Source organism: Leuresthes tenuis, unplaced genomic scaffold, assembly GCF_036924035.1.
Source record: "Leuresthes tenuis unplaced genomic scaffold, fLeuTen1.0.hap1 SCAF_1, whole genome shotgun sequence".
NCBI lineage: Eukaryota > Metazoa > Chordata > Actinopteri > Atheriniformes > Atherinopsidae > Leuresthes > Leuresthes tenuis.
In genome coordinates, this window is record NW_027325355.1 from 7,356,982 (window position 1) to 7,369,901 (window position 12,920).

The window sequence follows — 12,920 nt, forward strand, 5'->3', positions numbered from 1 at the left end:
CCATCTTTGAAGCCATAATGCAATAATACAGAGGATTTTAACTAACAGGCAGTCACATGTTTTACCCGTAACTCTTTCTGGGCAAGAGTAATAAAATAAACTACCTTTCAACTGCTGTGTGGTTCTTATCAATTAAATACCACTGAAGGTAATCATTGATAACTGAATGCTTTTCCTCCATTGACCCAACACGTTTAAAACACCCTGCAGTCTGCAGCATGGTGCTGCTGTGTACGATCAGGTCCTGCAGGCTCTCCAATGACGAAGCATTCTCAATCTAAAAATGGGACCTCTGGAATTCTAAATAGAAATGGTATCAGAAAGCTGTCATGACACAAAGTTTGAAGTGGACCAAATTGCTGGCTTTCCCAGCCTTTCACCTTTGCCAAAGTGGAACATTTTCAGTGGTGTTTTATTCTTTTGGAAGTGTGATTGCCTCTGCTTCTCTTTCAAACTCCCAGAGTTGTGTAATGACTCCACTGCACATCTTACTGTGCTTCCTGATTCACAGTGTAATCAGATTTCATTAAGAGAGTCAGTGGATCAATGATAATCTTGTTGTTCAGAGATCATGTATTCAGATGAATGTGTAGTTATACTGTGAAGTCCAATTTAAAATGTCTTTTAAACACTGCCTTCAGTTGTCTTATCAGGACTCAATAATCTGATGTCCTTGCCACATGAACTGATTCAAGGCTGAATCCACAAGAAGGGCAAAACATTATCCTACGTAATAAAATAAATAAAGTATTATTAAGCAGTTGGCCAGAACAGTTGACCTTTAAAAGAGATGTGTATTTAATGGGCTAAAGCTGTTAAACATGAACTAGCATCAGTGTTTCACTTATTTCTCACATTTCTCCCAATTCTATATGTGCTGGAACCACATGTTTCCTCTATTTTACCACAGAATTGGCTTGAAAGGCTAATGTTGATCCATGTTTCCATGGAGCATGGAGGTGCTGGGGTGAGGCATGCATGTCCAACCTCACCTGCACACGTGACCAATCATGTCACTGATAGACCCCTATTTTGGGGATATTCGTTTGACGTTTGCAGATTTCCATTTATGGAAGGTTCTGTGAGTTCTTTTTTTCCATATATGGTAAAAACAGGGGCAACAGTGACGGTGTCTACTGGTCATGTGATCATATTTCGAACGTAGAAATCATATAAATAGGGCCAGTAGGACCACTGAAAGTTTAATCCTACACGTTCCCTCGAGGAGCCGTGAAGGGTCGCCTCTCTATCAGACTCCTTCCAGGGTCTCTGCAGTGGGCTCTGCCCCTCCTGCAGTGATACAGGTGGTAGTTATGGAGTCTGATAGACTGTCCTGGCCTGGAGCGTGCTGGGTGGGACATCGGCCGGCTCTTCGGTCCAGGACCGACGCCGAAGCCTCTCTGGGCGGCTTCCGTCGGTCCTGGATCGAGGCGGCTGGCCGGTGTCTCGCTCTTCTCCTCTGGATGAAGTGGTCAGTAGGATGCCCTGACAGATGGGGAAGACATTAAGCCACCACCTGGAGTCCAGAGCTTACAGCTTTGGGACTCCAATTTTTTAATCTTACAACAGCCCCGAGGCTCGGGGTGCATTAACTTTGAGCAGGTGTTCCTCCTGGGCTCCACAAAAATCTCTACAGTACAGCAACTTACATCACTGATGTTATGTCCAATGTTCATACAAGCAGACACATCTGTGCTTTTGTGGGCATCTGTAGCGCCCCTTTGAATGCCTTTGAACTCATCTGTTAACCAACTGACTTTGTGTCAAGTGAGACCGACTCTGCTTCAAAATTCTTTGAGAACATATCAACACTTTCCTTTAACACCTTTTTATCAATTCATACTTGGATTTAGGCAATAACATCACTTGGTCAGAGTCACAAAACAAAGGTAGTATAGCCTAAAACGCATGTTTAAATAACGCGACTCTCCCCCGCACGGACGCCATTTTGTTGGTTGTCATGGTTACACGTAAACAAACAAGTTCACTTCAAACATTGTCTCTTTCCGGTTGGTTTTAGAAAATAGCTTCACTTGGTTAAATGATTAGTTAAACGAAAAAACTATTATTAGAAAACAAGCGCCGTTAAGGATTAAAAAAAAATAATAGTTATGTCATGGCCAGCATTTTTCTTTTCACATGCAGTTATTCTAATAACCACTAGATGTCGCACATTTTTTAACCTCAGTATGGTCTGCATCTGTGTCTCTGCCTGTCATGAACACCCATGGACACGTTATGTGAAGAGGCAAAGTATCTTCAAAGCGACGCCTGTGTTTCTGAATGAAAGAGGCAGGTATGTGCAGAGTGAACTTTCTGCTCAACACTGAGTGTTTCTCAGACAGAAAGACACTTTCTATAAAGATACAGAGGAATGAACTGACCAGAGTGCAGGATGCAGAGGTTCTTCAGTGAATGTGGTGCTGAAGGTGTGGAGGTGGATCAGTGTGTCAGAGGAGTTTATCTTCATGGGATCAGGCAGGAGGAGAAGACCTTGTCATCAGTGAGTTAAACTGCAGTTTAACTCTGCTGTGAACAGCCTGAACAACACTGCTGCAGCTGTAGTTTGTTCAGTGAGTTAAGGGCTCGTAGCTGTGAACCAGTTGATGATTTTAGCTCAGAAAGGCAGTTCATACAGGTCAGTGGATCCACTGCTGGGAAAGACTGCCAGACCTGTTAGGCCCAAGTGCATTGTGGGAATGTTTGGCAGCGAGATCTGTCCATGAGATCTACATGAAATCACGTCTGTCTTAGTGTGGAATTCTAACCTGAACGACCTTAAGACTCCCCGGGTGGAGTTCCTGGGGTTTAGGTCGGACATGTTGTTCTGACTGAGTGACGCAGAGCTGGATGCCGTCTTTGCAGAAATCCAACTAAGTCCCCCAAACACAGGACACAGAATGATGAAATCATTCCTTCATGCCAGGGGACTGCTGCTGCAAAGTGAGTCTGATATGAAGTGGATCCTTATGTGAAAGTCCTCTGTAAGCTGCATCAGTGCAGTCTCTCTGCTTTGTGTCAAAGAAGCTGTGAATGAACCTTCTTCAGATTTAGATCTGATGCATTATATCTTCTTTTTCTCTGTCCTTCACGCTGGAATAGATGCTTCAGCCGTTTAACTGTCCATCTGTCTGCTGCAACAAACAATGGAGCATCTCCAGTGCTGGAGAGCTTCCTTGGTGCCATCAACACGTCTGGTTTGCCATCACCTGTGCGCTCTGACAGGCTGCTGAGAATACTGAGGTCGCCCATTTCATGGTGGAACAGCGAGGAGAGAACCCAGACTCACACGTTACTGGAAGGAGTTTCCATAACCAACGGTGAGGTTTCCATAGCGATGTATTATGAGAAAAGCTCTGCAGGAGAGCACATAACGAGTGTTATTATTCCCCAACGTTCATCCTGCTGTTCCTCTGCAGGACTCTCACTGGCCTCATTCACAAACTCTGCTTTGTCCTCCATTACTGACAGAAAACACTGAACAAAGCATGAATGACATCTGTCATCTGCTTCAGAGCCTGTTGTTTTTTCATATTTCCTAAATGTAAAGTATATTTGAGGGGGAAAGACCTTCAGACATGTTTTCCTTCTTCTTATTTCTTGTGTTGGAACTGTTTGTATTTGCAGCAGCATCAAACATTTTCAGACTTAGTTTTTCAGGCGAGTGCTCCACCAAGACCAGATTAGGCTGGACACACATTTCTAAAGCCATCACTGAACTTATGAGCATCAGTTTCCTCATTGTAGAGTCATAACATCCACCAGCTGGAAGTTCTAATTCAGAGCAGAAACATCTTCTCTTCCTGCTTGGAATGTTTCTCTGAATCATGTCTCTTGTTCTTCCAGGATAGAACGCTGATGGACAGATGTTTCCGTTCCAGTCCTTGACCCATTCCATACTCTGTTTCTCAGCCTGGAGAGAGAAGGGCTTTTGACCCCTGATGATGAGTCATCTCTTTGCTCTCCACTGGGCTTTTCTGCCTCAGCTGCAGAGGCAACTTTCCTTCTTCATGGATGCTTGGAACCATCACAGCCTGAGAGCAGCAGGCAGCCAGTCTCCCCACCAGCTTTGGACATCATTCAGACACCTTCAGGATCCTGATCAGGTGTGTTAAAACAGCTGAGTGCATCATATCAGGAGCCATTATTTAAATGATACATTTAAAAGGCCTAAAATGATTTGGCTAGATTACAGAACTTAATATTTATACTGAGGAGAACTGATTTCATAGCTTCAGTTTAAAACTGCAACTGAAAATGTTTCAGTGAAACATCTGAAGATGCCAAAGCTTTTGTTTAAGTCTCAAGAAAGCCTACAAAATATTGAATAAGCTTAAAGCTGTGATGGTGTTTTATTTGTGTTCAGGTGGAGGCAGACTGTGGGACTGACTGGGATGGAGCACACGGCTCTGATGACCTCGGAGGTGAAACGGACCGAGTTGAAGGAGCCCAAGTGCAGCTTGAAGGACACCTGAGCGAGAACATGGCCAGGTCACCTGACCCCGATGTTCCCTTCATGGATGCACTCCACATCTATGCAGCCGCACCACAGCAGCTGATGCAGCCACAGCAGAACTGGACGAGTTCACCAACGTTCACACACTGCTGGATGGAAAAGTGCACCAAACACTTCATGTTCAATCGTCTTTATTCACCAAACTTTAACATTTGTAAATAAAACTTCAGATTGAAATGTTTGTTCTCAGTTCTCCTGAACTGTTCCCAACCTGACACACTTCCAGTTAATGAGGTAAAGCCTTAACATGGCTCACTGCTCCACAGCCTTCAATGAGCAGCATGAAACAGAGGAACAGACTAATGTTCAACTTAAAGACGCTCAGTTTCTCACATTATTCACATCAGATCATTCCAAAGCCAAAGTCTGTACTTCTAACAGACGCTTGGAGCTTTTCTCTGAATGTCTGCTAGCTTTGGCTCTTCAGAGGCAGTTTCAGCAGGTCCTGCAGGCTGAGGCTACAGGCGTGGTCACTTCAGGAGGAACTCCTGCATACAGCTGCTGGGGAGGTATACTCCAACCTGTCCACAGCTTCAGGAGTTGGTGCAGTTCCTGAGAGGAGCCCACAGAGACACAGTCAGAAGTATTTAAAGCTGCCAATAAGATGCTGAACATCAGAACTTTCTCAAGTTTACCCAAAGATCAAAGAATCTCTGCTTCACCTGTAAAAAGAAACTGGTCTTTCTGCGGTAAAATAAAACAATGTTTCCATCATGTTACCGGGTAGATTTTCCACCACCAGGTTTCATAAATATGGAGTCAGTGTGAAGAATCAGCAGCAGCTTTAGGAGATGTACATTGTTCAGGTCTGTTTCTCTGAGAGAACATTTACAATCTGAGCATTTTCAGTGTGGTCTCTCAGAAAGCCTGAGCTGCACGTCTCCTCCAGGCTGCTGTGCTCATCCTCACTATCTGGCATCGGCCTCATGATCCTTTTCAGGATGGTCTGAGAAGTAAAAACAGCCTCAGAGGCTGTAAACTGAAAGGGTTTATTAACAGAACAGAGCAGCACTTTTATAAAAGCACAGGCAGAAAAAGCAGGGGGAGAGAGGAGGAAACAAGCAGCAAAGTGCTGCTTTAAGTTAAATTAAGCTGTCGATAAAGCAGCATTCAAAAGCTACAGCACAAAAATGTCTGTGACAGTCTGTAGGAAACACGTGTCGCTGCATTATCTGACAGAGCAGCAAACAAGTTACTGACTGGAGAAACAATCCACAGCTGTGACAGAGAGCAGCAACAGAAGCTCTACAGGGGTTGTAGGCTGTACTTCTATCACATCGGATGTACTGTAGATTTCTCGGAACGATCCATCTGAGTTCGTCAGCTGAGGCGAGTTGGACCCACGAGGGATGTTCCTGACGAACAATTTGCTCGACGATTAGTCTAAAACTTAAATATAGACAAAATAAAAATATGTCTGAAGATTTAGTCGAGGCCTCAGGACACAGATGCAGGGTCGAGTTCAAAGTCAAGACTGTTTATTTATATAAACAACAGGTTGATGATCTGCTGACAGAGCAAAATAAATTATAAATACATTACAACAAAGGATACGCTCGACTACAGGCTGAAGGAAGCTGTGGCTGTGGAACAAAGACGCGAGGGTGAGGCTCATGGTGGAAACAACACACTGGCACAAGACAAGGGAGACACAGACTATTAGAGCACAAGAGGAGCCAAGGAGAACAGCTGGAAACACTTTGGAATCAGGGAAGACAATCAGACGCAGACACAGGAGGAAGGGCAAGGTACCTGAAAGGAGAGGGACGTTAGTGATTTCAAAATAAAACAGGAAATGACGAGACAAGACAAGAATCAAAACTTAAATCATGACAGATTTCTTTTTTAAAAAATCAGAGGTTTAAAAATACTTTTGACAGTAAAATTGCACATTGGAAAACAACTTAGACCCCAAAAAGTGACCAAAGTCCGACTGTGTTTTAAGTACTTGAGGGAACTGAAAAAATGACATTAACATTAACTATCATGGCACAAGAAGCTCTGACAATGAACACATTTTCTTAAAGTCCATGTGTGTGAAATGTTGGGATAATCTGTGTTTATATTTGAGTCACCTTCAAATGAAGAGAAGTTACAACATGAACAAGGGAACCCAGAGAAGGATGCAAGATTTGGATAGCAAGCATTTCCCAGCTGGTCATGCTTCCTGAGCGATTTACACAAGTCAAACAAATTCCCAACATCTGACACTGAAACACATGTTTGGTCCTGCAGTAAACCTGGAGATTAAGAGGGGTTTCCCCTTTTTTTATCCTTTCAAAATAAAGAATGAGCAGATTTCTCACTCATTTTGGTCACAGGCCCATTATACGTGACTTACAGTTTATCATAGAGGGAGAAGGACCAGGAGAGGAGCCGTTCATCCCTGCACTCTGTGGGGCTACAGACCGGTGCGCAGCCGCAGCTTCTCTGCAGACTCAGACTGAGTCAAATGAACACGGAGCAAACGACTCCCCTGCTCCATGGAAATTTAACTATGGCTGCAGCCCTGACGTTTAATGTACTCATAAACAACTGTTGCTTTCATTCGCGTGACATATTTTTCCTTCACCCACACTGTATTCAAAGTAAAAAAAAAAAACTTCACCATTTCTCCAAGGAAAGACAGCGCCAGTGCATTATGAAGCTCATTTATCCTCCTCTCTGCGTCAGACACATTCATGCTGCGTTCACTGAAAAAACGTTATTTCCACGTTGCAAATTTGAAATTCCGGCCAAAATGCCATCCTGTCAACTTGGTGAAAACGGAAAACTCGTGCTACAACATTTCAAATGTGGGACTTTCAAAGTAATTAGGCTTTGGAACTGTAAAAAGGTTTTAAGAAAATCACAGGACTATGGTGGGAAACCGCCCAAACTCGCTTTAACCATGGCCCGAACAGGCTAACGTTAGGCCTGTTTGAGTCACTGTAACAAATATATATTATATAACTGCAGGAACCATATATTCCTTTTATTTTTTCACGTAATTGGCTTGAGAGGCTGATGCTGATCCTGCACATGTTCTTCTCTCTCGTGTTGGTTCTCTGCAGCTGAAAGTGAGACTCTCAGATAACTTAGTGTCTGTCGACCTCTTCTGTTCCCTGTGTGTAGTTTTGTGTTCAGCGTCACACAGAGAGACCGAGGCTGCTTAGTTAGATGAAATCATCACAAATTGCTCATTTTTAAACAGTTACATTATATTTTAGAAGTCAGAACACAATGATAGATGTTGTTTCAGCATCTATAAAAAGCTGATTTGTGACTGATTCTCTCGCTTACGGCCATACCACCCTGAACACGCCCGATCTCGTCCGATCTCGGAAGCTAAGCAGGGTCGGGCCTGGTTAGTACTTGGATGGGAGACCGCCTGGGAATACCAGGTGCTGTAAGCTTTTTACACCTGCAGGAGGCGCTGCTGCTCACTCAACACGGACAGCTTCATGACATACTTCACATCAGGAAGGAAATCGGTCAAATAAATTCACTTTTCAATCTTTGTCAAAGACTGGAAATGAGCGCACACACAAACCTCATTTAGGTCACTCTGTCATATCATCTTCCAGCACTGCTCAGCTCACAGTGACTTCATCTGTCTCAATTCTTCTGGATACCAAACACACACAAATATTATTGTCTCACATTAGTCTGCAGACTGTTAACAGATCTTCCTGCAGTCTGCAGATTCATCCCATTTCCTTCCTTCCTAAGAATCCCTGCTGATATCCAAGGTGCTGATCCCAGATCTGCTCAGATGTCCCAGGTTCTCCTCTGCTTTTATCCTCACACACTGAACTGTCTCCTCATCTATGTGTTAACAACCAGAACCCACTGATGTGGGCTCAGAAATAAAGTTTCCAATGTTTTCCAAACACAAATTAATAAATTACAGAGATTTACTGTGGCCAGATAGAAAAAGTGCACGTGCAGCCACTTTAAACTGTCAAACAGGCAACTTTATATCTAACAGCAAACACTGAGAGCTGCTCTGCAGAATAAATACTTTTACTGGTGGAAGTGTTAGTAAATGTTGCTGATGACACTTTGATTCTTTTACCTGAGTGAGGTTTTAGATGCAGAGGCCCAAAAAATACTGAGGTCATGAGTCAGAACTTCTAGTCGGGTTCAGGGGCTCCCCTGGAAATTTTTTTAATTCCATTATTTAAATCTGGCCATTTTCAGAGTCTTAAAGGAACAAAAACAACATCATAATGACTTTTAGGTTTATTTGTTTTGTTTGTTATCAGAGAACATCAGCCTCATCCTAAATGATTTGCAAATGAGTTACAATGTAAAACTGGAGAATGAATTTCATCAAGTCATGGATTAGGAATAAAAAGGAATGAACTGTCCTGGGACAGAGGGATAATATATACAAATGCTTCATATTTCCTTCAGTATTTAAAATAGATACCCAAGCCCTATTACACTATCATGTTGATGATCGTGCCTAATCTGTTCACTCTTGTTAAGGAAAACCAGCTTTTGAACACATTTCTATTATAATCTTACACAATACTTCAATTATCCTGCATTATACATCTGACTTTTAAAACATATACAGGTCTGGCATAGTCTCTTCCTTTTATAGTACCTGCTCTCCCTCTATCACTGCTCCTCTTCTTGCTGCTTGGCCCAAAGATGAGTTTGGTTTGGCTCAGCCTTTTCCTCCCTATCCTGTTTTCCCTTTAGTGAAGAAGAAACCAAATAGATTAAATTAGTGACACCCAGTGAGAAGGTAAATAGCAAAGACCCTCTCAGCTGAATGTTCCACCTTTTCAACATTAACCAATTTAAGCCCTCTCTTTGGAATTGGTCAATAACACACTCTGGTGTGACTGGATAACTGACTAACCTCATCCACTCATCTTCTTTCCAGAACACAACCATGACAGCGCACACCTGAAGGTTCCACTGAGATTTGAACTCTGGATTCAAAGTCCAGAGTGCTGACCTTTACACCATGGAACCCCTTCCACAGGCAAACTATGCTCTTAGTCATGCAAATCCTTGACAATATAAAGGTTTAAAGCAAAGTGTTTTTTTGGTCAATTTTTCTGCAGTGCTCTTACAGCTTGTATTCTTAATATGGGCGCAACAGTCAAGCAACACATTCTGTACTGATGCAGAACATTTGCTGTTTTCTTTCCAGCATGTCAAGAATAGCAGATGAGGCTCCCTCCTATCCATAATTATGAATATGTTGATGTTGCCATCAGTAACGTGCAGTCATACATCTACACACAAGAATGAAATAAACAGAGTTGGAGCAAGCAAAGACCTTCCGCGTGTGAGGCGAACGTGATAACCGCTACACTACGGAAACTGTTGCCGTGCCTACTGTTGAGAATTCCAACAGACAAATAATAGATAGATTTATCCATTATCATTTTTTAGTTGATGTTAGTCATCAAAAAGTCCATTTTAATCATTCTTTGGGAAAGTAGTGTTTCTACCATGTTTGAGAGAAAATGGCCTGGGTGTGCAGGCTTTTGAGTAGTCAAACCCCAGCTGGTCGAGGCGGATGGCCACCCTTCCTGAGTCTGGTTCTGCCAGAGGTTTCTTCCTGTTAAAAGGGAGTCGTTCCTTTCCACAGTCGCTCAGGCTCGCTCAGGACGGGAGATTGGACTGAAGACAAGTTTAGAGAGAGAGAGAGAAAAAGAAAAACAATAACAATAAAAAAAGATCTGTCAGTCTATCAGACCATTCCACAGCTGTACTTTCTTACCGCCCGTAACCAAGCGAGAGGAAGAATGCGCGCTAATTACTGCACCCGTCCCGCTCATAGACGTCACTTTTTTCTTGACGCATTTGGCGCGACCCAGATTCCAACGACACTGGAGCGGGACTGCGGAGCGGGGGTCTGACTCTGAGGTAAGTGCAACTTCTTTTTTGGGCAATAGTCCCATGCAGAGAGTAAGCCATCAAGTTGGATAATGGAGCAGTGGGCTATGTTGTTGATCTCATCAAACCAAGTCGAACTTTCTGCCCTCCATGGTGCTGATTTCCTGCTATTTCTCCCCATTTATCTCATCCCTCTACCCAGTGCTGTCAGCTCCTTTTGATCCAGACCCACTGACTGATTTCCTAACTTATGACATGAGGTTACCGTGGCTTGTGTGTCACCAACTCAGCAGTTTTCGAGAGTTTCCGAGTCGGGAATTAAAACACAGGGACTGTACCGTATTTTCACGACCATAAGGCGCACATAAAAGTTTTAGATTTTCTTCAAAATGTGCAGCGCGCCTTATAGTGCAGTGCGCCCTGTCAGACAGTGTCTCACACCTGCGCAGGAGTGTTGTTGTAAGGCGGACATAGTAGAGAACACCATGAGAACGTTAAAGGGTGAAGTGGGAGCGTTGATTGTACCGCTATATAAATGTACAGGGGTGTGTGTTTAAACTGAAGGCCATCAACTACGCGGAGGAACATGGGAATCGAGCAGCCGCGAGAGAATTTAAGATCAACGGATCGATGGTTCGCAAGTGGAGGAAGCTGGAAAACGAGCTCCGACAGGTGAAGAAGACGCAGCTGAGTTTCCGTGGAAATAAGGAGAGGTGGCCCAAGTTGGAGGAAAGACTCGAGCAGTGGATCATCGAGCAAAGAACGAGTGGGAGAAGCGTTTCGACGGTCACCATTCGACTTAAAGCGGCAACGCTAGCAGAAGAAATGAAAATCGAACATTTCCAAGGAGGTCCGTCTTGGTGCTTTCGTTTCATGAAACGGTGCCATTTTTCCATCCGGACCAGGACTACAGTAGCGCAGAAACTTCCAGCGGATTATAATGAAAAGCTGGCCAGCTTCCGCTCCTACTGCTTTAAACATATCACCGATAAACACATCCAGCCCAGCCACATCACTAATATGGATGATGGATATGGACTTTCGACATCACGGTGAGTCACACTGTGGAGAAGACTGGGACCAGCGCGGTAGCGATACGCACAACGGGGTACGAGAAGTCTTCTTTTACTGTTGTGCTAGGCTGCCATGCTAATGGACAGAAACTGCCGCCTATGGTGATTTTTAAGAGAAAGACTTTGCCTAAAGAGAAGTTTCCAGCTGGAGTTATCATTAAGGCAAATAAAAAGGGCTGGATGGATGAGGAAATTATGAAAGAGTGGCTGCGGGAGGTGTATGTAAGAAGACCAGGTGGTTTTTTCCACGCATCGCCATCGCTGTTGATCTGTGACTCTATGCGTGCCCATCTCACAGCCGATGTGAAAACACAAGTTAAGCAAACGAACTCTGAGCTTGCTATCATTCCGGGAGGCCTGACAAAGGAACTCCAACCGCTGGACATTGGTGTGAATCGGCCGTTCAAAGTCAGACTGCGAGCGGCGTGGGAGCAATGGATGACTGATGGAGACCATAGTTTCACTAAGGGTGGAAGGCAACGCCGGGCAAGTTACGCCACAGCTTGTGAGTGGATTGTAGATGCTTGGGCTAACGTGTCTGCTAGCACTGTTGTTCGAGCTTTCGCAAAAGCCGGCATCATTTCCGAGGAGCCACACGGCTTTTACAGTGAAGACAGTGAACCTGGCATGTTTGATGGAGATTTAGCACAGCTGTTCAATGCAGAAACAGAAGATGAAGACTTCGATGGGTTTGAGTTATGACGCACACTTGCTTGTTCAACCGTGTTTTAAATAAAGCACAAACAAACTCAGTTTTGCTCCCGATCTATTTTTAAATACAAAAACTTGTATGCTTGTGTGGATTGTATATAAAACTCACGCCCTAAAATTAGGTGCGCCTTATGTGTGTTAAAAACACAGTAACGGCACACCACTGAGACTGCGCCTTTTAGTACGGTGCGCCGTATGGTCGTGAAAAAACGGTATATTTCTACGGGCTCCACCCACGCTGTGGAATGGCTTCTCCACGGCCTGCGGCGTCGGTCGCTTTCCACCGGGTGCACCAGCTTTTTAATGTATGTTCTCCCCTCCTGATTTAAATAAACACTTTTTTGATGTAACTCCAACTTTAAATAACTTAATTATTCAATTCAAGATCAAGGCAAAACTTGTGCAATATAAATAATCAACATCTCTCTAAAATATTTTTTCTAGGACAAGAACCAATCTGAAGTTGTGACTCTCCTGGCAAGTGAGTGTGATGAATGGGGACAAATCTACCCCCTGCTGAGCCACTTGGCAGCAGTTGCGCTGGTCAACCCAGTTTCCAGGGTAAACTGTGAGAGAGACTTCTCCACAATGAATCGAGTAAGGCAAAATGCCATGACCAGAGTTTCTGAGTGGTGTGCCTAATATTTAATCCATTTACAGGGAACTGGATACATAACCAGACTAGGGTACAAAATGTGTGTTCCAAAGGCACCTCCTGCTTTCATTCCTTTTGATTAATTGCAGTTATCTTCATTTTTAGGTGAAATCAGACCTCC

General features: G+C 43.7%; 1 non-coding gene across 1 annotated transcript; it reads left to right on the forward strand.

Moving 5' to 3' along the window:
* The first annotated feature begins 7,792 nt into the window (after positions 1 to 7,792).
* LOC140297575 (5S ribosomal RNA) lies at positions 7,793 to 7,911 on the forward strand. The gene has a single exon (XR_011913298.1). It is a non-coding gene; the product is annotated as a 5S ribosomal RNA (ribosomal RNA).
* The last annotated feature ends 5,009 nt before the right edge of the window (positions 7,912 to 12,920 follow it).